Raw genomic sequence first — 26420 nt, 5'->3', positions numbered from 1 at the left:
GTTTTGAAGTAGGGTAATGGGCTTTCCTTTCTAAGCTTAACATTTTTCTGCAGAAACAATCACTCCCCATAGGAGGAGGAAGGGAGTAATGAAAGGTACTGTGCTTGAGGCCTTCTTGATGAGAGCTGGTTGGTAGGAAGTAAGGAGAAAAGATGTGGGCACTACCTGTGTGGCTTAAGCCCACCACAAACTTAAAAGAAAAGTACATGCTTTGTCAAATGCAGGGTTCCTTCCCCAGAGAGCTTACTTGCTAAGCTGCAAGGCTGAGAGGCTCCTTGTTAGGACTATAGCAAAGAGGTGGCAAAATGTGGGGTGGGTTTCTGGGGCTGGCAGAGGGTAGGGTTACCATATGGCTCCAGAAAAAAAAAAAGAGGACAGATCGAGCCAGTCTGGATTTTACTTCCACTGAAAGCAATGGAAGTAAAACCTGGACTGCCTCGATCTGTCCTCCTTTTTCTAGAGCTCTGTTGTAACCCAAGGTAGGGTAGCACTGTCCTCAAAAGGAAGAGTGGTGTTACCCAGTTCTGAAATGAACAGGTATTTCTTCCCCCCCCCCCCCCCCCCCCAAACCTAAAGGAAGAATAAGGGATCACCATTATCTCAAAGTGTGGTGCAGCATATTTGTGAGAAACCCACAGCAGGGTGGCCTCCAAATTACTCATGGAGGTAATTTACATCACAGTATCTAATGCTTATCTTGCATAATTGCTGCTGCTTCTGTGTTTCCTTTCCTTTTTTTAAAAAAATATGTGCATCAAGCATTTTATTAAAATTGCGTGAAGTTGGCAGTGAATTCATTAGCAAGAATAAGATGTAAAATGCAGAACAGTGTAACGTTTTAATTAGGCCTGAACAATAAACAAGTTAAATGAAGGGTAGAAGGGGCTCCCTGGTGGACTCTCACCCTCCTTAAGGTCAGGAGGAAGAATTACATCTCCAGCCAATTTCATGCTGCTTGGATAGTGGAGGCTTGTTATTAGAAACAGACAGGGAGGTAGAGACAGTAAGATATGAGACAGGAGGAGAGGCAGGGGAAGAGAAAGGCGAGAGACAAAAAGAGAAATCAACAACTGAAATGCTGGAACAATTTTTATGTTGAGGTTGCCTAAACCTGTTTTGTTGTTTTTTTAAACTAATGTATAAATGGAAGGCTTCTCTTTCCACTGGCACATCCCTAGTTCCAACACCTATGACTGATAGTGATAGACAGAGACAGCCAGTAACAGAGGGCCAAACATTGAGAGAGAAAGAGAGACAGAGAGAGGGAGAGAAAGAGACGCACACAAACATGCAGGAAAGAATAAAAACTGGAGAAGAAAGATGAAGGGACAATGCCATAGATAATGAACCTCACTTCACCAGTCTCCATCATGGTGTTCTCTCCCTGTCACCTCACCAGCAGAGCCATAACACTGCTTAAATTCAGATACACTTGATTGAACTGTATGCAAATCCTGTACCCCCTTTTACCTCACATGGGGGTCCTTTTACTAAAGTGCGCTGAAAAATGGCATGCAGTAGTGTAGATGCATGTTTTGGGTGCGCGCAGAATTATTTTTTTAGCGCACCTACAAGAACTGCCTTTTTTTGTGTGCCTAAAACGGACATGCAGCAAAATGAAAATTGCTGTGTGTCCATTTTGGGTCTAAGACCTTTACGCAAGCCATTGACCTAGCGGTAAGGTCTCACGTAGTAACCGGGCGGTAATGGTCTACGCACGTCAAATGCCACTAGTAGCGCGTGACAGAAAATAAAAAATATTTTTCAGACCCGCGTAGTGGACGCACGCCAAAATTGAAATTACTGCAAGGGCCACACGGTAACCGGGCGGTAACTCTAATTTGGTGCACGTCGGGTACACATAGGTGCCTATGTGGCATAGTAAAAGGGCCCCTTGAACTCCAGTGGTACCTCCACTTCTCCACCTCTCAGTCCGGCACCAGATGCGGCCTTCTCTGTGGAGTAACCAGTGCAGTGGTCGTTTTATATGGTGCAGGCATAAGACTACTAAACAGGATCCTTCTGCCTGGAATCTGAAGCACAAATTTGAAAACAAGAAATAACCAAACATTATGAGGTAGAATAAAAGAGATGAGCGATGCAAACTTTAGACTAGTTGTGCAAAGTATTATCCTGCCGAGTTTCGATTATTGTAATGGCCTATTGATAGGCTTGAGTGGAGGATCTTTGAAGGCCTTACAGACTGTGCAAAACGCAGTAGCTCATTTTCTCTGTTGGTTTCCACATCATTGTCATATTAGTTCAGTGTTGAAGAAGTTAATTGATTACCTATTAAGCAGAGAAATATTTTAAAGTTCTGCTTTTAGTTTTTAAAGATTTAAGGGCCCTGTTTACTAAGCCACGCCATAGGTGCGCTAACGTTTTCAGCGCATGCTAAAAATGACCATTTGCTAATGCTAGAGACACCCATAGGAATAGATGAATGTCTCTAGTGTTTAGCGCGTGCTAAAAACGCTAGTGCACCTTAGTAAACAGGGCCCTGAATGATTTGGTTTCCCCAATCTTATGTTCAACATTGTGGATTTATCAGTCTGTAAGAGCTTTGAGATCTTCTGAAGCCTGACGCCTTCTTTTAAAGTGATCAGGCGTGATGGGTATTGTGCTTCTGTTTTTACAGTGATAGGTCCCAACTTATGGCATGAGCTGCCACTGAGCTTACATACATTGCAGAGCATCAATCAGTTCAAGAAGAATTTAAAACATTTTTATTTCGCCAGGCCTTTGATAATTAATCTGGTTGCTCTGTTTTTAATATCTATTCATAGATTTTGTGTCAGCGCAATGAATGCATGATTTATCTATATTATTACGCTGAACTGGTTTGTCTTGTATGTTATATTGTGATTGTTCTGTTGCACACTGCTGAGAACACTTGGATTGTGTGGGTTATAAATGTTTTAAATAAATAAATAGATGTGTTTGGCTATATTGTGACTTTACTACAGACCTGCCTACTAATGCCATCCTGAGGTTTGTGATTCTAGGATTTCTCTGACTTTGGCGCTAGAGTTGCTTAGAGAAGCAAGGCCTAAAGAGGACTCAGAGTTAATGGAGGTCAAATATTCATAGGAAAAGGTCCATTTAAGCCAATTGGATTAGTTATCACAGCTTTTGCTAGAGTGGAGAAGCATCCTAGTTAGGGTTACCATATGGCTCCAGAAAAAGGAGGACGGATTGAGCCAGCCGGGTTTTACTTCCATTGCTTTGGAAAGCAATGGAAGTAAAACCCGGCTGGCTCAATCCGTCCTCCTTTTTCTGGAGCCATATGGTAACCCTAATCCTAGTGGTTAGAGCAGTGGGCTGAGAATCAGAGAAGCCAGGATACAAATCCCACTGCTGTGCCTTGTGATCTTGGGCAAGTCACTTAACCCTCCATCCCCTCAGGGATTGATGATCAGCGCTATTTAACTGGGTAGAAGAGGGAAAGGGAAATGGGACTTGATATACTGCCTTTCTGAGGTTTTTGCAACTATATTCAAAGCAGTTCACCTATATTCAGGTACTTTTTTTATACCAGGAGCAATGGAGGGTTAAGTGACTTGCCCAGAGTCACAAGGAGCTGCAGTGGGAATTGAACTCAGTTTCCCAGGATCAAAGTCCACTACACTAACCACTAGGCTACTCCACCACTCCTGAGTGCATATTTTAACTGCCACAACACTCTCTGGTTTTTGCCAGGGCAGTATGGGGGAAGAGTCAAGATAGACCCAGAAGTTATCTGGACACTGCTGATATTCAGTGTTAATGGCCGGATAACTAGCCAGGCAAGAAGGACTAGGGTTACCATATGGCTCCAGAAAAAGGAGGATGGATTGAGCCAGCCGGGTTTTGGCTCCAGAAAAAGGAGGACGGATTGAGCCAGCCGGGTTTTACTTCCATTGCTTTCAATGGAAGTAATTGAGCCAGGAAAGCAATGGAAGTAAAACCTGGCTGGCTCAATCCATCCTCCTTTTTCTGGAGCCATATGGTAACCCTAAGAAGGACCACATAAAACCAGAGCTGCCAAGTTCCCATTCCAGGAGGGAGGCTTTTTGGCCGGTCCTGGATTTATGCCAACCTCATCCAGTTTCATTATGGGATCTGCAGCACTGATTTCAATGGATAGAATCATGGACTACAAATACTACACTGTTTGGGATGTAAGTTTAAAACCAGGACTGGACAAAAATCTCCCTCCTGGAATGGGTAGCTCAGCAATTCTGTAAAACATAGTCTTAACTATGCCTGGCTAGTTATCCGAGTACTGACATTGAATATCTGTCGAGCAGGGACTGTCTCTTCATGTTCAAGTGTACAGCGCTGCGTATGTCTAGTAGCGCTATAGAAATGATAAGTAGTAGTAATATTGGTTGGATTCACATAACTTCTGGTGGCTGCAAAAGTCCCATATATTTTTTATTTTTGTTAAATTTTACCCTGCACTTTCCCACTCATGGCAGGCTCAATGCAGCCTACATGGGGCAATGGAGGGTTAAGTGACTTGCCCAGAGTCACAAGGAGCTGCCTGTGCCTGAAGTGGGAATCGAACTCAGTTCCTCAGTTCTCCAGGACCAAAGTCCACCACCCTAACCACTAAGCCACTCCTCCACTTCATGTTGCATGCCTGGCACTATATATCCAGATCTAACTCGACCTACAGTGGTTAGCATTTAAAAATACTGTCTGCTGCAGGCTGAATATTACCTCTTTAGATTATAAGCCTTCTAGAGCAGTGTTTCCCCAAGTCCAGTCCTGGAGTACCTCTTGCCAGTCAGGTTTCAGGATATCCACAATGAATATGCATAAACTTGATTTGCATACAGTCCCTCCATTATATGTAAATCTCTTTCATGCATATTCATTGTGGATATCCTGAAAATCTGACAGGCAAGGGGTACTCCAGGACCGGACTTGGGAAACACTACTCTAGAGACAAGGATAACCTACTGTCTGTACCTGACTGTAACTTGCTGTGAATCACTACTGCAAAGGTTTGAGTGAAATCCAAATAAATTATTAAAGCCAAGATACTGGAACTTTCAATTGTCTGCATTAACTCCAGGAATGTTAGGGTTTCCTACCACAGAACTGGAATGGAGGAGTAGCCTAATGATTAGTGCAGTGGGTTGAGTCCCTGGGGAATCAGGTTAGATTCTCACTGCAGCTCCTTGTGAATCTAGACAAGTCACTTAACCTTCCATTGCTAGTGTAATATCATAAGAATTTCAACAGCAGTTTGTCCTATATTGAATTTTCTATTTTGTGCACAGTTTGCCAGTCTATTGAAAGTCAATGCATCCATTGCTGGCCTATGGCACCTCTGACAGCCAATAGGAAGAGGGTGCCTGTGATTTATTCCAGCAATCATTTCTAGGCCTTCTACCACTCAGTAGATAAACAGCTTGGAGCCAATTTCTGTTGTGGCATTTCAGTGAACCTGTTGCTTTTTCTGTATCTGCCCCTGCAGGGAAATCATATGTTCACACTAGAAGTTTCCAGAGAGGTTAGAAGCCTCTGGAAACCAAAAGGAGGGTTTATGATAATTTGGGGAAGGGTGTTGTCATACCCTTGTCCCACCCAAACCATGCCCTTTTAACATTTGCACGCATTTGGGGTTGAGGTGACGGTGTGTATACAATGAGGACTTAGCCATTTATGTAAGGTAAATGTTTAAGTGCCAGTTTATGCACATTTCAAACGTGAATAACCCATCTAAAAGGACTGTCTCTATTTAGAAGAGAAGAAGGAAAAAAAAGGCAAGGGAGAAGAAAATACAATGTTTGTATGAAAGAAAAGTCAACAGGAGAGCTTTACTATTGTGGATTCCAGATCCTGGGCACCCCAGTACCTCCTGTCTCGAGTAAAGACCTATAATCAGGAGCTCAAGAATCAAACATTTCATGAAAGAAGCATGTTTTGAGAGATGTGGTTGATTATGTTAGTGGCCAGGCATGGAGCCCTCTGCAATATAACTACATAAGGGTTGCAAGTAAAACAAAATACTTTATTTGTATGTACAAGCAAGTGAAGCAGCCTGATCACTTCACAGACTGTGTAAAGTAAGAACAGCAAGCCTCTTGAGCTCATGTTGAGGGGCATAATCGAAAGGTACGCCCAAGTTTTGCTGAGGACGTCCTCGCAAAATGTCCCGGTGGGGGGTTGGGGAAACCCGTATTATCAAAACAAGATGGATGTCCATCTTTCGTTTCGATAATACGGTCGGGGACACCCACATCTTCAAATGTAGGTCGTCCTTAGAGATGGTCGTCCCTAGACTTGGTCGTTTCTGATTTTTAGCGATAATGGAAAGGACACCCATCTCAGAAATGACCAAATGCAATCCTTTTGGTCATGGGAGGAGCCAGCATTCATAGTACACTGGTCCCCCTGACATGTCAGGACACCAACCGGGCACCCTAGGGGGCACTGCAGTGGACTTCAGAAATTGCTCCCAGGAACATAGCTTCCTTAACTTGTGTGCTGAGCCCCCCAAAACCCACTACCCACCACTGTACACCACTACCATAGCCCTTACGGGTGAAGGGGGCACCTAGATGTGGGTACAGTGGGTTTCTGGTGGGTTTTGGAGGGCTCACATTTACCACCACAAGTGTAACAGGTGTGTGTGGAGGGGGGGGGGGGGGCCTGGGTCCACCTGCCTGAAGTGCCCTGCACCCACTAAAACTGCTCCAGGGACCTGCATACTGCTGTGATGGACCTGAGTATGACATTTGAGGCTGGCACAAAATATTTTTAAAGATGTTTTTTTGAGGGTGGAAGGGAGTTAGTGATCACTGGGGGAGTAAGGGGAGGTGATCCCTGATTCTCTCTGGTGGTCATCTGGTCAGTTCGGGCACCTTTTTGTGGCTTGGTCGTAAGAAAAACAGGACCAGGTAAAGTCGTCCAAGTGCTTGTCAGGGACGCCCTTTTTTCCCGTTATGGGTCGAGGATGCCCATGTGTTAGGTATGCCCAAGTCCCGCCTTCGCTACGCCTCTGAGACGTGAACTTTGGTCGTCCCCACGACGGAAAGCAGTTGGGGACGCCCAAAATCGGCTTTCGATTATGCCGATTTGGGCGACCCTGTGAGAAGGACGCCCATCTTCCGATTTGTGTCAAAAGATGGGCGTCCTTCTCTTTCGAGAATAAGCCTGATATTCTTTCATTTAGTCCTTTACCTGACAGGTTCCACAATCTCAATATTCACTAGGCCTTGTCTTCCCAAATAACCCAGTCCAGGCCTAGCCCTCATGGATTAGAATCTCACAGGCCAAGGGATAAATTAACCTACTTTGGCAGTACTTGGTTACTTCATAGACAATCTCTGGAGGCACAACTGGAAGGTGGCTTCTGCCTTCCCTGGGCTCCCTGGGGTTCGTCTTCAGACACTGCAACCCCACAAACCCCTTCTCCTGTTCTGGGTCCATCTTCCTACACTGCGACCCTCAACTTGACCTTATCTGGAGAACCTCTTCTCCTGCCCTAGGTTGGTCTTCCACCACTGTAGCCTCACGATTAAAACACACTTGGAGAATCCTTTACTCCTTACTTGGGGCCTCCCTGTTCTGTTCTGCCATAGGGCTTTTAACCTCCTCCCTGCCTGACTCCAGTCCTCCTGACTCAGCAGGCTAAGTTTCCCTACCTTCAGGTAGCTCAATGCTTGCATTACCCACTCCCTCACAAGAACATTTTTACACTTCTGGAAAGCGGTTTCTAGTTTCAAATGTATTGGAAGAATGTTCCAGAGAGTGGGAGTGGTGACACTGAAATTGGTGAATTATATCCATTCTAATATGCCAAAAGGAGAGGATAACTAGAAGGTTTTTCTGAAAGGGCTTGAGAGAATATGAAGAGGAGTAAGGGATCAGGAAGTGTGATAGGAAGGGTGGTAAACTGGTATAATAAATTTTGAGCACTAATGTCAGTATTTTGAAAGGTATCCTATGTGATACTTGCAACCAGTATGCAGCTTCCAATAGTGGAATGACATGATCAAATTTCTGGATTGGCTACATTTTGAATCAGTGTCTAGTATCTATCAAGCAAAGATCTTGGAGTAAAGCATTACAATACTCCAGATTGTTTTAAGTACATACATCACCAGTTTGTAGAGCTTTTTTTAACCAAAAAATTTCAAATTCAATGGATCATTTTCAATTTGAAAAAACGCTTTCTTACTAAGAGGGAGATATGAGGTCAGAAGGTTAGTTCAGGGTCTAGAGTTACTCTCAATATTTTCACCCAGGTTGCAAGAGGAATCTGAGAGTCAGCAATAACAATGGAGTCAGAGGGAGCTACTAGTCTCTTCTTGGAAAATATGAGGGCTTTTGATTTATTGGGGTTTATTTTCATCTGGTTGGTTTTAAGCCAGTTACCAATAGTGGCAAACTTTGCATTCATTGCAAGGACATTTTGTGAGTTAAGTGGGCCCATGGTGGTACGGATCTGGATGTCATCCACATAAATTAACAGCATCAATTCCAAGGTCTGGATCAGAAAGGCCAATGGGGCTATAAAAATATTAAATAAGATGGGGGCCAGGAACAATTCTTGAGGCATGCCACAGGTGATAGAGCATGAAGCTGAAGTGGCTTGAATGACATCACTCTACCAACCAAATCTTTATCTCCATAGACTTGAACATTATCACCCTCCAAGCCATGTCATTCACCACCAGAAACTTCAATAGCATTGCCCTCTGAAACACGACAATGCTAAAAGGTACAAAGGTTCAAGACAGTCAGAGTATGTTGGAAAACAGTGATGGGGAAGCATGATAGAAACTTTCAGATATTGGACAGGTTTCAGTAAAACTTAGGAAGATGAAATCTTCCATGGTAACAAAAATACAAAGACAAGGGACCATGATACGAAGCTACAGGGAGGAAGGTATCAAGGAAACCTGAAAAAAATGCTAAGTTGTCAGGGTAGTGGATTGCTGGAATACCCTACTGACAGATAGTGTCAATGAAAACCAGGATGGAATTTAAAACAGATAAGTAGTGCAGGTGGGGAGAGGAGTAGGAGTGACATATGGAGTAACTGAGATGAGGGCTTGAGTGTTTGCTTAGGCATATGAAATTTGGAAGTCTGTAGAGAGAAAAACAGGCCAAAGATCAGAGTGGAGCTGCAATAGCATTTGGTTTAGTTAACCTTCCCCCCCCTCCTCCAGCTTCAGTAGGACTGTATCTGCTGTACACTGCCGTGGGTGAATCTCTTCATAAAAGTGGTTAATAAATCCCAATAAATAAACAAACCTTAACTACCCTGGCTAACTTGCACAGGGCAAGCAGCAGCAGCAGCAGTCTAATAGCATCTGGCTTCTAAGGAGGCTGGGAAATTTGCAAGGGGGCACCATGGTTGAAACTCAAATATGAATGAGAATTGGGAGGCTGGATGTTTTTGAACAATGACCTTCCTAATTCTGGTGGATGTATGGATGTTACAAAACATGGTGATAAGAAATGGTAGAGGGTCTGGATCCTTTCAGAGAGAAACATGATAAAGCCTGGAATAGTCTACCAACAGAAATGGAGAGACTAGCACTTGCAATGGAATCTGAACATGCTCAAGTGAAATCAGATATGGATGGAGTGATAGGACCCTGCTAATCAAATGATGGGTAAGCCATGGGGTAGCAGGATTGTTGCTAAAATACCACAACGCCTCAGTAATCAACCAAGGTGGTGCTGATAGCTTGGTAGTAACCACATACAGGCAATAAATGTGATAAGAAGAAAATAAGGGACAGACAGAGAAGGAATGAGCGAGTAAGACCAAAGGTCATGAAGTAGTGAGGCTAGTACCAGCAGGCCACAACCTCCTAGGAACCAAACAGATCAGTGCATGCAGGCTGGTGGTGGCTCGGTGCTCTCCAGAAAGGACATGAGGGCCTGGTGACTGGATGTGTGGAAAACAGCATCACTGATTTTGGTGGATGCTTGGATGAGATGAGATGAGATGAAAGGGTGGGGACAATGGATGCTGGAATGGCTGTGACAATTTGTATGCTCATCTGTCAGGGATAGTGAAGAACCAAAAAGGAAGACCACAAAAATGTCTGGGATAATCCTACAAGAGATCAGGCTTCTATTGCTAATAGCTGGGATATATATCCTTGTAGTGAGGACAGGAATAAACGAGTAGACTGGTTGTGCTGCTTGGTCTTTTCCTGCTTTCTTAAGTACATAAGTATTGCCATACTGGGAAAGACCAAAGGTCCATCAAGCCCAGCATCCTGTTTCCAACAGTGGCCAAACCAGGTCACAAATACCTGGCAAGATCCCCAAAAAGTACAAAACATTTTATACTGCTTATCCCAGAAAGAGTGGAATTTCCCCAAGACCATTTAATAATGATCTATGGACTTTTCCTTTAGGAAGCTGTCCAAACCTTTTTTACACTCCGCTAAGCTAACCGCCTTTACCACATTGTCTGGCAACAAATTCCAGAGTTTAATTACACGTTGAGTGAAGAAAAGTTCTCTCTGATTCGTTTTAAATGTACTACATTGTAGCTTCATCGCATGCCCCCTAGTCCTAGTATTTTTGGAAAGCGTAAACAGACGCTTCACATCTACCCATTCAACTCCACTCATTATTTTATAGACCTCTATCATATCTCCCCTCAGCTGCCTTTTCTCCAAACTGAAGAGCCCTAGCTGCTTTAGCTTTTCCTCGTAGGGAAGTCGTCCCATCCCCTTTATCATTTTCGTCGCCCTTCTCTGCACCTTTTCTAATTCCACTATATCTTTTTTGAGATGCGGCGACCAGAATTGAACACAATATTCGAGGTGCGGTCGCACCATGGAGCAATACAAAGGCATTATAACATCCTCATTTTTGTTTTCCATTCCTTTCCTAATAATACCTAACATTCTGTTTGCTTTCTTAGCCGCAGCAGCACACTGAGTAGAAGGTTTCAACGTATCATCAACAACGACACCTAGATCCCTTTCTTGATCCATGACTCCTAACGTGGAACCTGCATGTCGTAGCTATAATTCAGGTTCCTCTTTCCCACATGCATCACTTTGCATCACATTAAACGTCATCTGCCATTTAGACGCCCAGTCTCCCAGTCTCGTAAGGTCCGCTTGTAATTTTTCACAATCCTCCTGCGATTTAATGACTTTGAATAACTTTGTTTCATCAGCAAATTTAATTACCTCACTAGTTACTCCCATCTCTAGGTCATTTATAAATATGTTAAAAAGCAGCGGTCCCAGCACAGACCCCTGGGGAACCCCACTAACTACCCTTCTCCTCTATTGCTACTATTTATATTAGTACGATTAGCATACTTTCTGTACCTGCAAGCTGGACCTAATATAGCCAACTTTAAAAAGCTGAGGGGTAGAATGTGCTGTGAGAACATTTAAAGGTAACACAGTGACACTGTTTTGTTTGCAAGAGAATAAATGGATTTCTTTGCTGCATGTTGTGAAGGTGTGCATGTCCAAATGCAGCAGAGTTCATGAGCTTTATTTGGACACATTAGATTTCCTAAACTGGACTAAGTCAATTCATTTCTTAAAAGCCATAAGTAGTAATCATTTCATCCATAGCAGTGGCGTAGCCAGACAACCAATTTTGGGTGGGCCTGAGCACAAAGTGGGTGGGCACAAAATTTTCTCTCTCCCTCCTCTCCCCAACTCAAAATATAAATACTTTAGCTGATGAGGATCCCCAATCTCCGTCAGCTGGGGACCTCCACCAGAGATGGCCAGAACTCCTCCCTGCCAAGCCTAGCAGGCAGTAGCAACTCCTCGAGCCACTGATGCCAGCACCCCATACATGCTTAGTTGTCAGTGGCTCCAGGATGCTGCCCCCATCTGCCAAGCTCAGCGGAAAGCAGCCCCAGAAGAGATCCCCAGCTGCCAGGGCTTGGGGATCCCCACTAGCCACAGCAAGGGTCAGGGCTGCTGTTAACCATTCTGGTGACCAGGGCAGAAAATAAAGAAGCCCTTCCCCCAATTCCCTCTCCTCTCCTCTCCAATCTCTTCATCTGCCGTTACAGTCACACTGACAGACCCTCACAAATTACAGAAGGGATCACAAATTAGAAATAAAATTATGTAGACAAAATTGAACTGGGAACCTCAGCATGCACTGCAATACTGGAGAAAAAAAAAACAAAAAACAAAAGCACATTTCCTTTTCTACTTAACACAATAAAAAGACTATGCACATTTCCCAAAGCTAACATATTCCATTTAAAACATTCAAAATAAAATGATTTTTCTACCTTTATTGTCTGGACATTTTATTTTTCCATCATGTTGGTTCCAATTTCTCTTTCCCGCTTTCCTGTCTGTCTTCTGCTAATTCTTCAAGCGGCTGTCCATTTGTCTTTTTTCTCCTGTCGTTTCATTTCCTCACTACACCTACCTCTGAAATATTAATCTTTCCATTTTAGCTCTTTCCTTTCTTTCTTTTTTCTTTTCTGCCTCTGTACACTCAAATTTCATCCTCTTTCTAAATCTTTTCCTTCTTTTTACTTTTCAGATATCTATCACATTTCCATTTCCTTTCGCCCACTAGCTCTCCCATTCCCCATCTCTCTCCTTCCCAGCCTATCATTCCTTTCCATCTTCAATCTACACGCCATTACCATATTTCTACCCCTGTAATTACTGTTCTCATTTATTTCCTTGCCATCTCCACTCCCTGGGCCTCTCCCCCATGCTTTCCACCATTCCCAGTGTCTCCCTCCCTCCACCCTTCCAGCCCAGCATCTGTTCCCTCTTTCTCCCATCCTCACCCTCTAGCCTGATATCTCCCTATCCATTTTACCTCCCACCACCAGCATCTTCCTGTCCCATCTCTCTCCCCTCCCCCATTGTTCAGCATTTTTCCATTTCTCTTCCCTACCATCCATTGTCCATCTTCTCTCCCTGAATCCATCTTCCCTCTTTCTCCCCTCCCCCGCTTGTGCATCTCTCCTTTCCTCTCCTCTCTTCCACCTTTATGTCTAACTTTTCTCTTTCTCCCTGCCTTGAGCCCCTGGTCTAACATCTCACTCTCCCCCACCCATGCCAAGCCACACAGCATCTCTTTATCCTTCCTTCCGCTCACCTCAGTGCCATGTTCAACATTTCCCCTCTCATCTCTCCCTCCTTTCCTTCCATTTCCATATCCAACACTTTTTTTTCTCTCTGGTCCTTTACCTCTCCTATGCAGCCTTTCCTTCCCTCTCCCCATCCCACCCATATCCAACAATTCTCCCTCTCTTTCCCCTTGCACCATCTCTCCATCCCTCCCCCCACATCGAACAATTATTCCTCCACCCCACCTAGCACTACCCTGTGTCACTCCCTCATCCCAACAGTGCCCCTGTCTCTCCCTCTCCCTAACCCCTCAAGCCACCTAACAGCATGCTGCACCTTTCCCCCTCTCTCCTCCTTCTCCCCCCCCCCCCCATCCCGGCCATGCTGCACCTTTTTACCCTCCCCCCGCTGCCCCCGCCATGCTGCACCTTTTTACCCTGCCCCCGCCATGCTGCACGCACCTTTTCCCCCTCTCTCCTCCTTCTCCCCCCCAGCCCGGCCATGCTGCACCTTTTTACCCTCCCCCCGCTGCCCCTGCCATGGTGCACCTTTTTACCCTGCCCCCGCCATGCTGCACGCACCTTTTTCCCCTCTCTCGCCAGCCAGCCAGTCCAGCTCTTCTGCATGTCTACAACAGCGCCACATCCGTCAGCAGCACGCTGCTACACGAGGACTGCTTCCTTCCGGCTGGCCTCACCTCCGATAGTCTTTCTGAAGAGGCGGGGCCAGCGCAGAGGAAGCACTCGTAGCAGACGGCGCCACTGCCGGAGTCCAGACGGGGATGACAGGAGTAAGGAGGGAGCAGGGAGGTAACAAAACTTGCGGTGCGTCAGTGGTTTGGGCGTCTAGGTGCACCGTTGCTGGGTGGGCCCGAGCCCAAAGTGGGTGGGCCTAGGCCCACCCAGGCCCACCCGTGGCTACGCCCCTGATCCATAGACACAAAATGTGAAAATCCCTTTAATACATCAGGCCCTAAATTCCCTTCAATTGAGTATTGGGATTCATTTGAATAGGAGACTATGATCAAACAGTTCTTTAGCCTACACCATTGCTTGACTCAGCCAGTCCTAAAAGTGAGAGACTGTCTGTATCCCTGTGCTCATCCCCCCCCCCCCCCCCCCGATCTATCCAATGCTAGAGGTGAGAGACTCTGTATCCCTGTGTCCATCCCCTGGTCCATCCATTCCTAGAGATGAGAGACTGTTTCCCTATTTACTTTTCCAGATCTGTATCCCTGTGCCCATCACCTAAGTTATCCAATCCTAGAGGTGAAAGACTCAGGATCCATGTTGCTATCCCCTGAGCCATCCAGTCCTAAAAATAAAAGGCTCTGTAGTGTATCCCTTTGCCAATCAGAGCTAGCTTTCACAGTCTAACACCTGGCTTTTCTTTGTTAGACTATCTTTTTCATGAATGTTTCTAAAATATTGAAAAGAAATTGAAGATGTCTGTGTTTGTACTGGTAAAGATTCTGTTTGTACCGATGGTGCTAATATAACACAAGCCTTTTCTGTTGTCTCACCCCTTTCTTTGCTTTACCTTTGCATTAGGGTGGGTGCTTGTAATAATACCGTTTATCCATAGATGGCAGCATTTATCAGTCATAACAGTGTTTGGCTTTCTTTTTTTCCTGGCAAAATGCATATGTTTCCAAAGATTTTATTCCAGTTAAACATAAACAGAAAATATATTCATCATGGGTGTTTCCAGGGCTGGTGTTAATATGCTGGGGCCCAGGGCACAAATTAGGGAGAAGAATCTCAAAGTCCACTAGCAGACTGCATAGATGCCAAGGGTGACCTATGGCACAGAGTGAGATTTACTATTCCAGTGACTGAGATTCAATGCCAATGAGTGAGATGTTTTCAGGAGCTACGTCCAGGGTATAAATCTGTAAAGATGTGAGTACTGTATTGGCTTGAAAATTAAACTAGTAATAAACCATGCTATTTAAGTTTTCTCTGATTTTATTTAAGTTGTAAGCTTTCCCTGGTGTTCTGCTTGTCCAATTCACTTTTGCTATATCTGCCTGTAGCCCATCAGGGAGAGGGGGAGGGGAGGAGGGCTTTTTTCTATACTGTCCACACTAGCTCACCTATAGTTAGAATCAAGACAACTCTTCTGGACCCTCTGTGGGCTTCTCTGTGTGCCAGGAGAAGCAAATAACATTTTCTCTTTCTCTCTCTGGTGACACTAAACATGATTAGAGCTCACATCAGGTTGTTTTGTGTGTCCTTGTTACCATGGCAAGGTCTCCCCCCCATCACCCAAAACAAAATATCTCTGGTGGTCTAGTGGACCCTGAACCCTTCAGTTACCATATGGCTCCAGAAAAAAAAGAGGACAGATTGATCCAGTCCAGATTTTACTTCCATTGAACGCAATAGAAGTAAAACCCGGACTGGCTCAATCTGTCCTCCTTTTTCTGGAGCCATGTAGTAACCCCCTTGCTCCCAGATTTCCTCCCCTCCGTGTGCACTGTGAAGGTGGGAAGCAGGAGAAATGTTCACTTGCTCCTGCCTCCTACCTTTGAGATGTATGGGGGATGGGTCCAGGGAGTCCTGCAGGGGAGGGATCAGGATCCATTAGACCATCAGGGACTTTTGGATTTGTGTCTCAGGGGAAGGGGAGTTCTGGGGATAGGGGGAGGGGGAAGGGGAGGGGGTCCACTAGACCAATAGCTTGGTTATTTTTAAGCAAGGCAAAATCACCTTTGTGGATGTTGGGCTTGCTGGACTGCCTCTTGTTGTGACTCTGTGGGTTGGGCGTTCTTCACATTTTCAGTGGCTCCAGAAGGTGCTGGTGGATCTGTTTCCATTGCCTTTTGTAGAGATCCCTTTAGTTGAAATTTTTTGTGTTAAAAGTATGGCTGGTATCAGGATCAACTGTGATTCTGGATCATTGGACAATGGACCCAAAAGTCTTACATTGATAATGGCCAAGATTCTGCAAGTCAGTCAAACAGACCCAGTCCCTGACAGCAGGGAATATAGAATGTGACAAGCAATCCTAATCATGTGTCTCAAATCCTTCCCATATGTGAAGCTATGGGAGATGGCCACCACCTAAGTAGGACACACAGCTGCGAGCTCCAACACACTTACCAATTCAAACTCAGTCCTGAGGAAAACCAGACCGAGTGCCAGAATTCCTAATCTACTACTACTACTTATCATTTCTATAGCGCTACTAGACGTACGCAGCGCTGTACACTTGAACATGAAGAGACAGTTCCTGCTCGACAGAGCTTACAATCTAATTAGGACAGACAAACAGGACAAACAAGAGATAATCTAATCGAAAGTGAAGCCAAGGTTCCATCTATCCACTGACGTGACCAAGAGTCTGCACTGAAGAAGAATGGACGGCACAGCAATTACCACACTGAGCCCTTGCCCCCCCCCCCCCCCCCCCCCCCGTAGAGCGCAATGCCATGCTGAGACCCAAGACCAGATCAGAGGCCTTGGGCTGGAGGGAGGTGGCTACAGGTTAGAAAGAAGAGGGCCATGTGACCACCCAAAGCGAGTGAGACCTCCCTCTTCGCAGCAATAGGCCCAGTGGAGTGTCAGAACTTCAAGCAGCACCTCCGGAGCATGAGACCACTCTATGGTGTCCAACTCTTGGCTTCCACTGTGAACTTGGGGAATTGACAAGCTACCGCCTACACACTGCAAGGGAAATCCCCATTGCGAACAGAAAGCTGCCCAACTCAGAATTCCAGCACAACACCTCCGACTCGCATCTCACTTCAGTGAGTATCAAAAAGCTTTCACACCAACATCAAACACTGGAGCAACCAGCAGAAGGGAGAACCACACCTAAGCACCCAACTTGTTTCTTTTGTCAGCTGGCAGCTTCTTTTAAAATCTCATACTCCCAGGGAGATGTTTTCCAGGACTTCAGGCTGCTGGAAGCAGATTAGCTTCGATTCACCCAGTATCAGAAGAGTGAGCATCCGAATGCCAAGGCACCTAACTGGGATATGAACCATGCACCAAAGAACAACAGCAGCGCCCAAGTGAGTCTTCGCAGACCGTGAAACACCCAACCGGGTGGCCAACAGATGAGGAGATGCACTCCTACCCTACCCTCTGACCTCACTAAACTGCATTGGACCGCAGAACCCCTCCACAAAAAGCAGTGGCGTTCCTAGGGGGGCTGACACCCGGGGCGGATCGCCGATGCGCCCCCCCCCTGGGTGCAGTGCCCCCGACCCCCCCACCCGGCGAAACGCGACTATCCCCCCTCCCCTTACTCTGCTATCCCGGGTGGTCTAGAGGTACCTCTTCGTCTAGCTACCCTGCATCCTGTCCTGTGGTGAGTCCGGCTCTCAGCGTTTCAAAATGGCCACCGAGAGTTGAAGCAGCCTTGCAAGACTTCAAGTCTCGTGGCCATTTTGAAACGCCGAGAGCTGGACTCACCATGGGACAGGATGCAGGGCAGCTAGCAGCTCTGGGCAGGAAAGAGGGGGCTCTTTCCTGCCCCAAAGAGGTACCTCTAGACCCCCAGGGATAGCAGAGTAAGGGGAGGGGGGGAGGAGAGAGATGACAGGGTGTGGAAGGGGCGAGACAGGGGACGTGAAAGGGGCAGCTCCCCCCCAGTGAAACGACATCCCCCCGGTGCATCTTTACCTGCTGGGGGGTGGGGGGTGGCGCACGTCTGTCAGCAACACTCGTTCCCTGCTCCCTCTGCCCCGTTACAGGAAATAACCCGTTCTGGGGCCAGAGGGAGCAGAGAACGAGCGTTGCCAACAGATGCGTGGCACCCCCCAGCGGCATGAACCCGGGACGAACCGCCCCCACCGCCCCCCCCCTTAGTACGCCACTGACAATAAGAGAGGGCCCCCTCCACACACCAAAAACTTGTAATACAGGTTTGGCTGGTAACCCAAGATGCAACTTCAAACACAGCTTTTGAGCGTAGTCTAGTATGCTGACACGTTACTCGATATGCATGCTTAACTCCCCTAACCTCTGTACAAGGCAGAACAATGATCCTCTTCTCAAAACTGTTGAAACAACTCTTTGCTTCAAGCGCAGCTCAGCACAGTATGCATGCTTAATTCCCCTAACATCCTGTACAAGGCTGAACAACTCAAATACAGTGAGAAAACAAAATTCCTTTTAGTTGGCCAAAAGGATAATGTTAATCAAGACTACCTGTTTGAAATAAATGGTCTAACCTACAAACTTGAACTGCAACTGAAAATCCTAGGGGTCACAATAGACCCCACATTTGTCCTGGGAACTGCAAGTAACTGGAACAATAAAGAAAATTTTTTTCCTAATCCATAGTCTTAGACGAGTCAGGAAGTACTTTACACAAGATCACTTCAGATTACTAGTGCAGGAGTGGAGGAGTAGCCTGGTGGTTAGCACAGCAGACTCTGATCCTGGGGAACTGGGTTCAATTCCCACTGCAGCTCCTTGTGACTCTGGGCAAGTCACTTAACCCTCCATTGTCCCAGATACAAATAAGTACCTGTATATAAAATGTAAACTGCTTTGAATGTAGTTGGAAAAACCACAGGAACATAAGCACCACCATACTGGGAACAGACCATGGTCCATCAAGCCCAGCATCCTGTCCTCCAACAGCAGCCAATCCAGGCTTCAAGAAAATGGCAACCCCCCCCCCCCCCCAATTTTTATAATGTTTAATGGACTTTTCTCTCAGGAATCTGTCCAAACCCCCTTTAACTTCCGTAAGGCCAGCTGCTGTCACTACATTCTCCGGCAACGAGTTCCAGAGTCTAACTACATGCTGAGTAAAGAAAAACTTTCTCCTGTTTGTTTTAAATCTACCATATTCTAGCTTCATCTTGTTTCCCCTGGTTCTATTGTTGTTTGAAAGGTAGTATATAAGTCCCATTCTCTTTCCCTTTAATTCCCACCAAGCTGGACTACTGTAGCATAATCTACTTAGGCTGCACCAAACATTTGATGCAAAAATGACAAACAATACAAAACATGGTCATAGGACTAATTGGTGGTCTGAAAAAATTTGATAGGGTCTCCCCCCTGTATGTTCAGTTACATTGGTTACACGTGCAGGCAAGAATTATCTTCAAGCTTTGCTGTTTCACTTTTAAAATCTTGCAGGGGATCCTGCGCCATCATACATGTTCCCTTTAATTGCAGCTTTAAATTTAGGTCATGGAACTATAAATCTATCCAAATGATCTTTTCCAACCTTCAAAGGCTTCTGTTTAAAGAGAATCTTCACAGGCCTATTCTCTTATTAAGCTGCTAAGATCTGGAACACGCTGCCAGCATCTGTGACCTGCATCACTTGCTACACTCAGTTCCGCAAAGCTATAAAAAACATTTTATTCAGAAAATATGTTCTATCAGAATAAGATTTTCTCTGTTCTTTCTGCGACATATGTACTATCTAACACAAATGTCTCTATCCTTCTACCCTTTTCCCACCATACAAGATAACCAGTTGTATAAAGTCAGACACTTTTAAACTCTTCATATGAACAAAAGACAAACTAGGTTAATGTACCCTGCTCCCAAATTTTATCACCGGCTTCTTACACGGTAATCAATTTTCAAATGTTTTGATATACTACACTTACCTTGCTATAAGTTGATGTAACTGATCTCTTACAACTGTAATCTGATTTCCAAATGTTTGCTATGCTATTTACCTTGCTATAGGTTTACTGTAACTAATCTCTCATAATGCAATCCGCTCCAAACCTCTGTAGGTGCGAGAATATAAATCCCAGGTAAAGGATTATGAATACCCATTCACACTTTTTGTCACCTTTCCATAGTAGGATTATTAATTTTGCCCGAGTTAGTCTTCAGCTGACTGCAAGGGCCCACAAAATTGGATTCATAGTCAGAATGCATCTGATAGAAAAAAAATTTTTGAAGAGCATTTATGAAGCTTGGTGTGTCCATGGATTCAATAACCCCCATGTGAACAGTACAATTATTCATACATGAACATCACAGCTTGTTGCTTGCAGTTGTCCCATCCTCCTCTTGTTCATTGTGACACAACTGATCTTGGTCCAAAGACACCCAGTCCTATATAGGTGCTTTTATGTGTCGAGACAATTTTGGGCAGTCTGGTGCTTTCCTGTCAACTCATCTCAGATTACTCTACTTCTTGCACTAGTTATCTCTCAGCTGGACAATTGCAATGTCGTTTATACTAGGATAAGTCATGTTCTTCTTCATTGCTTACAGTCTGGCCAGAACCTGGATATCAGGGTCATTTGCCGCAGTAGATAGTTGAACCACGCAACACCATTACTTAGGCATCATTACTGGATCCCAATTGCATTTAGAAGTCAGTCAAAATAACATATAGTAATATAGTAAATGATGGCAGATAAAGACCTGTACGGTCCATCCAGTCTGCCCAACAAGATAAACTCATTTTACATGGTATGTGATACTTTATATGTATACCCGAGTTCGATTTGTCCTTGCCTTTCTCAGGGCACAGACCATAGAAGTCTGCCCAGTACTGTTCTTGTACTAAGTTCTGAAGCTAACATCGAAGCCCCTTAAAATTTACACTCCAGACCATCCCTATCTATTCAGCCACGATCAGGGCATAGACCATAGATGTCTGCCCAGCTCCCATTTTGTTTCCAATTACTGGTTTTGCCACCCACTCTCTGCTAAGATTCCATGGAACCATTCCTTCTATACAGGATTCCTTTGTGTTTATCACACACATGTTTGAATTCCATTACCATTTTCATCTCCACCACCTCCCACGGGAGAGATTCCACATATCCACCACCCTCTCCATGGGGAGGGGTGGGGAGGGGGAGGTAGGGATAGGGGGAAGAGGGGAAAGGGGGAAAGTTCATAAAGAATGTCCATGTTCGAACAAGCTTTAAAGAATTACAATGACCAATAGCCTAACTCAGATACAACAATAATACCTATCACACAACAAGGAACATCAGTTCATTTAATCACTTTATTGTGCTGTTAGTTTCACGATATCTGTAAGCATTTGGGTCATGGGGGAAGAAGAGAGGGAGGGGAATTAAAACACTGAGGATAACAGTTCAGGTTGTATATACATAAGTAGGAAGTATAATACCAAATGTCAAATGTTAATTACACATTTTACAACTGTTAAAATAACAATAAAAACTGTTGGAACTAGCAAAGAGGATAGGGGAGGGGTGGGGAGGAAAATGTTTAAAAAAAATTTTGATGATGGACTATATAAGTTTGTATAAGTTGTGTACAATTTCTTATTTGAATCTCTGTATAATTATATTATCTGGAGGTGTTATTATGAACTGTCATCAATAAAAATGTTGAAATAAAAAAAATACTTCCTGACATTAGTCCTGAGTCTGCCCCCCATCAACCTTAATTCATGTGCTCTAGTTCTACTGTCTTCCCGTCTCCGGAAAAGGTTCGTTGCGGATTAATACCTTTCAAGTATTTGAACGTCTGTATCATATCACCCCTGTTTCTCCATTCCTCCAAGGTATACATGTTCAGGTCAGCAAGTCTCTCCTCATATGGTTTGCATCGCAAATCCCATACCATTTTCATTGCTTTTCTTTGCACCGCTTCCAGTCTTTTTACATCTTTAGCAAGATACAGCCTCCAAAACTGAACACAATACTCCAAGTGGGGCCTCACTAATGACTTGTAGAGGGGAATCAACTCTACAACTCTTTGCAAACTCTTTGTAACTCACAAAATATTAAATACTACCATCCTACTTTCTTTCCTCTCTTATCATCCTATACAGTCCATCCCATGCCCTTTGTTCACTTAACGATTGTCATCTGCACTTCCCTTCAGTATCTAGTGCTTATTAAGAAACCACACATTCTTGTGCCCTATTTTGTCTAGCCCATTCCTTCTGAGACACTTGCGATTGGAGTTCTCTTTCCCTAATTCAAAGCAGGACTCAAAACTCATCAGTTCTCCATAGCAGTAGCATTCTGTATTTGATCTACTCTATTTCTTTATTTCTTTAGATTTATATTTATCATTTATAATCCACCCTTATCCAGAGCGGAGAACAAACATGCAAAATCATAAATTCAAACAACACTAACAATAAAAAACAATCTTCACAAGAACTAGAACTGCAGGTACAGTAAATGATGGCTGTCAATCCAGTCAAGATAATCCATATGCCAGATGTAATAAATGGTGTTTTAACAAATGCTTAAAAGCTGTCAGGTGTCTCTCATGCTGAATCTACAATGGCAATGTGGTCTACTCCAGAGGACCAGCAACAGTAAAAATACTCTTTCTTGTGTTTTCAAGGCAGAAAGAATGAAAATTCTGTACCACTAGTCTACAAATAGTTACAGAGTGCAGTGCATGAGATGGAAGATATTGCTGTAATCCAGAACTCAGATATAAAGAATAATCCTGGTACAAACACATATGAACAAGAAACAACAATTTATATTTTAGTGCGATAGGCTACAGGAAGCCAACACAATGACATGTTCAAATTTCAACAAACCATACAGCAGTTGTGCTGCTGAATTTAGGACTATCTGCAAATATTGAAAACTCAAGGTTGGCAAACCCAGGTATGCAATATTGAAGTAAACCATACCGCTCGACTGTAAAACAGATCAACAAAGTGCACAACTTATTCATCAAATGTAACTTAAAGTAAGAGTTTCGGACCATAGTCTGCACTTGAGACGCTAAAAGACAAACTAGAATCCAAAAGCACTCCCAAATTACATACCTGTTGCAAAATTTGAACATGCGTCCCTGAAATAAAGACTTCAGAAGGAATTTCAGAAGTCTCATCAACTGAAACAAACAAAAACTCAGTCTTACCTACATTCAAAGAAAGCCGATTATCCTTCATCCAATTTGAAACACTATCCAAAATGGTATGTAATGACACAAAGGCAAAAGATATAAATTAAACAGCAACGCTGACAGAGATGAACCCTGCAGCACCCCAGTATGCAGCAAACGGGCCTTATAAATTTAGCCCCCATACGCACTTTCTGGCTATGGCCAGATAAAAAGGATACAAAGCAATTCAAAATAGCTCCTGCAAGACCGCAAGTCTGTAGTCGCAGTAACAGCATCCCATGATGCAAAGTATCAAATGAGGCAGAAATATCTAAAAAATAACTAACATGTTGATCCATGCCATGATGTAGTTCATCCAAAGTAGGCACCACAAGTGTCTCAGTATTGTGCGCCTTGCGGAAACCATATTGATAAGGGTCCAAAAGGGATGCCTGATCTACATACTCAACTGACAATAAACTGAGCGCTCAATTACTTTGCCTATAAAGGAATTGTAGGAATAGGGCAAAAATTTGACAACTCACTATAGCCCAACGCCTGAGATTTCAAAATGGGACACACAGTGGCCCTTTTCAAGTCATCTGGAAGAAACCCTTCTTGCAAAGATTGACTAACAATCACAGTCATTGCAGGCACGACAAGACCATCCATTGAACGCAACAGGCAAGGGTGACAAACATTACAAGAGGAGGCAGTTTTACGACACAACCGCAGATTTGCCCTAACTTCCTTTTCACTAACAACAGCAAACACATCCTAGGTGCTTTCTGCTGCTTCCAAGTCCCTCAACAGTAGCTCACCGATCAGCAGAAAGTCAATTATATGTTGCTTTTTAGACTAAAAAAAACCCCACACTAAAATGTCTACAGACTGAAACAGAGTACAAAACTCTGAATCCTTCTTCACTTGTATTAAAAGAGTGAACAACAGTGTAACGCTCCTTAGGACAGTTTAGGAATTCCTGTACCTTCTTTTTGTAATAACAATTTTGCTCATTATCTACAGCCAATTTGTACTGTTCAACTTAATCAGATGAGAATACTTTGCTTCTATATCTCCACTACTATTCTACTCTCTCTTCGATTGGTGAAGCTCATACCTAAGGGTTTTCAGGGCAGAAGAAAACCATGGCAATGTTTTGTTTTATAAGAACCACCATTATGGATGACTTTCAAGGGGGCTACTTGATCCAAAGCAGCACACAGTGAGTGATTCCAATGAGCCACAGCATCAGTGACCCCCAAATACCAACACTGCCCAATAATGGGGCCCAAAGATGCCTAATCATTCTAGAAGAGGAGGAACCCCTAGAGTGGTAAAAGCTCTATAAACTTTAAACAACAGTAAAAAAAAAATGGTCAGTCCACACCATCTGCAGGCAGGTTACAGTAGATGTCAATACCCAACCAGGGGGAACAAAACTTAAATCTAAAATATGGTCTGCTGAGTGTGTGGCCTGATTCACAATTTGACATAAATCCAAGGCAGAAAGGGTATCAAACAACACATGACTAAAATCAATACGCTGCTTTAAAGGCAAATTAAAATCACCCCAAAATACCAATAGAGACAAGCCAACAGAAAGAGCAACAAACAAGTTCAATAAAGAAGAACAATCACATTGCAACATCATTGGCAGCCAGTAAGCTAAACAGACAGCTCATCATTTTTCAGTACTAAAACATCAGCTAAATTGACAACATTGCTAGTAAAAACCCACTGAAAATGCAAAAACCCACTGAAAATCTCTATAGACCCAATTCCAGGTAAAACCCACAGGATAACACTGCTGAACCAATACAACATCAGAGGGCTCTAATCATGATTCGATGACTCCAAGAATATAGATAGAATGCTTAGAGAACAAGTCAAATATTTTGCACAGAACGTGCATTTAACATAGCAGTGCCAAATGTGGCCTGCTCACACAGGGTGAGAACATTAAGATAACGACCCTCTCCCACCTGAATCCCAAGGCACCTTGGAGGGAGTAGGCCATAACCATTACCAGTAACAACTGAAATAGTACACATATTAAAGAAAAAAATACACATCCCTAGTCTCACTCCATTGTTGGCACAACTATTTCTGCACATTTCCTCTGGCATGTGGCGCCTCTGGCGTCAGGGTCTTGCTCTTCCCCCATGTGCTACTGATGATGTCACCGGGCCATCTCTATTCCTTCAGGGGCTGTCAGCCTCAGTGGTAATAGGATGAAAAGAGAGTATAGAAAAACAACAAACAGCAGATGGTAAGCATCAAACCTGGCACACAAACTGCTCTCCAGCAGCTCTTCCTTTTGCCCTCACCACTCTCAGGTCCCACCCTTTTCTATATTCTACTTTCCTATTGAATTTTTGTAGTTCCCTTTCAATTCCTTTCTTTGTTTTTATTGATTATTATAAACCGCTTTGCCGTTATCCAATGAAACAATCAATTTAGATGGGTCTCATAATTTATAATGCAGGGTTAAATATAATACCCACACAAAATACCCAGCATATAAATAAATCTTTCAGTTCTTAAACACACTTATCATCATTCTTCCTCATTGTGTAAAAATCAATAATATAAATCAAAAGTAAATTCTAAAGTAAGAAGCATCATGCAATATGTATTTACATGCATCACATAAAAATTGTTATTTGGGGAATCCTCTGAGGTGGAAAATTCAAAGTGAGCATAGAAATTGCTCACTATCAGTCCATGCCACCTTTTCCTTCATCATTTACCCCAGAATGAGAAGTGCTCGAACGTTTCAGTGTAACTAGATTCCATATTATAAATTCCAATAGTTCAACAATTATCCATAATCTTCTTATAACTTTAAGTACTTAGCTATGCTCAATTTATGTAGCATCCCATTATGCCCAGACCAGCCACCAACACGGCCCATTTCGAATCTTTCTTCAGGAGGTTGGTTATCCAATGAAAGGCAGCATATTAAAACTAAATAAACCATAAACCGTATAGGTGAATAGTTGTTCACTGCTAAGCTGGTCAGCTGGCAGGTCTGCCATCTTTTATTCTTGCTATTTGCCCTATGGTTTGGAGCATTTAATGCATTTATGGATTACTGTGGAAATGCATCATTTTGCACCACAGCCCTGTGACTCTGATAGCTCCTTTTATGAAGTGCTTGCTCAAGCAGAGTAGACGTGTGGTGTCAGCCAGGTAAGACCAGGGGTTTCCTTTTACTCTTATCTAATTCAGCATAGCTGAGTTGGCTCCTGGTTCTTAACAGATCTTCATTATTGATGAAAAGGTTCAATTTCCAGAGAGAGCTAACTTTGGGAATGTTTTTACTTATGGTGATGCACTTGAATTCTTCAACATACGTTTATTGTTGTATACGACATAGGCTCATTTTATTTTATTTGTTACATTTGTATCCCACATTTTCCCACCTGTTTGTAGGCTCAATGTGGCTTACATTGTACCGGAGAGGCCTTTGCAGGCTCCGGTGTGAACAGATACAAAGTGATGTCGTGGTAAGATAAAGTTAAGGTGGTACAACCACATTAGAGAATCATAGAGCGGAAGAGTTGTGTTATGTTCATTATGTGCTTTGATTTGGTCG

The sequence above is a fragment of the Microcaecilia unicolor genome, chromosome 3, assembly GCF_901765095.1.
Source record: "Microcaecilia unicolor chromosome 3, aMicUni1.1, whole genome shotgun sequence".
Lineage (NCBI taxonomy): Eukaryota > Metazoa > Chordata > Amphibia > Gymnophiona > Siphonopidae > Microcaecilia > Microcaecilia unicolor.
Note: the sequence above shows the minus strand (reverse complement) of the source record.